The following is a 2,218-nucleotide window of genomic DNA, read 5'->3' on the forward strand; positions in this document are numbered from 1 at the left end:
TCACAATGGTTCTATGCTCCTTAATAAGGAGCATATGCGTGAGCCTGTCACAGACACGTTTAGCACACAGGGAACTGCCGTTGGCCCGCTGACTTTTTTGTTTGTTTCAGACAACCTCAGAAGTTTCACAGCTCCTGCTTGAAGCTAGCCTGCGCATACATCACATAAGGATTTTGGTGCTGTACCAATCTTCCGGGTATAAAGGTAAACAATTCTGTTACCAGGGATTTAAGATGACCTGACTTTTAATGTTTTCTCTTTTAATGCAAGCACAGTCCCCCACTACCACAAATTGTGCAGTCGTGTTTCCCATATTCAGGACCTCTCAGGACTCAGCACATCCGGGTACAATGGATGAACCTCACCACCTTCATGACTGTGATGTCTCCCTGCCAGGTAGGAGGCCACCTGATTTTGTTAGCGGGTGTGTTGTAGGACAGCCCGCAATGGCAGGCTGTGAACACCTCTAACCACCATCTCTGGGAAAGCAAGGCACTGCATGTAGTTCTTTTTGTGAATTAGATCTGCGTCTAAATATCAGATATCAGATCATCATTTTTACAATCAACAACTTAAATAACTTATCAAACTTCCCCAAGGTTATCCTATTCTCACCACCACCACTCGCTTTTTAAATCCATCTCCCTCTTCACCCAAGTGAACACCTGTCTATCCTGTAGCCTATTACTCCTTCCCTCCCTTCCTCTCCTGCCCCTGGTAATTATCAAAGTCTGTTTCTTTTGAAGACCTTTTCTAGATTTTTAAAAAATTAACTATCGCTCATAAGGGTTTTTTGTTTTTTCTTTTCAAAAACAGGAGAGACAGCGAATGCAGTCCCCCACTACCACAAATTATGCAGTCGAGTTTCCGCGTTTGGGGAACTGCAGGGGTCAGCATATCCAGAGTGCAATGGCTAAGCCTTTACCTGGGAAAACCACCTTTGTGATCATGGTATCTCCCCTGCCACGTAAGTATTCATAAGGGTATTGTATTTCTTGACCACAGTGGTTGATTCAGAGGAAAACAAATAAGGAACTGCCCTATTCTTTATAAAGGCTTCATACAATTCCATTCGATAGGTGTATCATAGTAATTAATCAGTCCCCTATTAATGGACATGCAGTGATGTCCACCTTTTGTTATCATAAAAATTGCTGGTATGAATAGCTTTGCATATGTGTTGATTTATATAAAGATTTCTGGATTATATGAAGAACGTGACTCCCTCAGGATTGGAGGAAGGCTTCTTAACAGCCTGTGATAGACAGCTGAAACGACCTTGCTTACTGAAATTGAGGAGAGCTGGAAGCTGGGATGGTTAATGCTAACGTCAATTAGACACGCCTGTGTAAAGTGGGGGCGTAGCTCAGCCTATCAATTGCGTAGCAGACTAATGACACCTCCTTGCCATCATAAGCCTTCTTGTACATGAGGAGAAGATTAGAAGAATCCTGCCCCTTCTGCCTGAGCTGCAGCTTGTGTCTGTTTCCTCCATCTCCTTGTGTTGTATTGCCTTGCTGATCCCAGAGAACCAACAACGGTGGATTCATTGGGTCAACGTCAGACCTCTGGACCCACGGCCTTTGTCCCTTGCTGGAGGAAAACATTGTCTTGTTCCCCCTGCAAGGGTTATTGGATGCAAAGACCATGAGCAAACCCTGAGTGATTGTTTGCATGCTTCAGGAACCTGGTGCAAATACTGAGTCATAAGGAGATTCCTTGCTGCAGACCGAAGGAACTCCATCAGACCAGAATGTCCTTCTATGTGAGAATGTTCGTTCATGACGAATCATGAAAACATCTTGAGTCTGTAGTCATTGCGCCCTGGAATAGGCCCTGCTTTTAAATCTTTGTAACCTCATTCCTTTGGCATGCAAATAAAACCAGATAGCTGAGCAGCCCCGAGGTCTTCTTTTCTATGGGTACCTTTCCCTTTCCCTCATGGCTCAATCTCCTGCCTTGAGCAGTCACTCCTTGGGTCTCGGGTAGCTCCCAGCTGGCTGGCACGCTGTACCCTACTGTCTCTACCTCCTCTTCCCGCTTCCAGTTCATTAGCTTCCATGCAATAGGAAAAAACGGACTCGAATTGGACTGGACTTTGCTATTTCTACAACTGTTTGAGCCATTTCTTGATAGAAATCTCTTTCTATCTACAGCACAGACAAGCGTCGCTGGTTCTGTTTCTCTGGAGAACCCAGCCACACAGAAAGCACTCGCC

At 44.9% G+C, this 2,218-nt stretch overlaps 1 non-coding gene and 1 pseudogene across 1 annotated transcript; both read right to left on the reverse strand.

The window, feature by feature from the left end:
• Positions 1–264: 264 nt before the first annotated feature.
• LOC115872810 lies at positions 265–404 on the reverse strand (annotated as a pseudogene).
• A 411-nt stretch (positions 405–815) lies between these two features.
• LOC115872804 lies at positions 816–975 on the reverse strand. The gene has a single exon (XR_004048050.1). It is a non-coding gene; the product is annotated as a U1 spliceosomal RNA (small nuclear RNA).
• Positions 976–2,218: the final 1,243 nt, after the last annotated feature.

Source organism: Echinops telfairi, unplaced genomic scaffold (assembly GCF_000313985.2).
Source record: "Echinops telfairi isolate 266 unplaced genomic scaffold, ASM31398v2 ScPeMD7_7457;HRSCAF=8495, whole genome shotgun sequence".
NCBI classification, from domain to species: domain Eukaryota; kingdom Metazoa; phylum Chordata; class Mammalia; order Afrosoricida; family Tenrecidae; genus Echinops; species Echinops telfairi.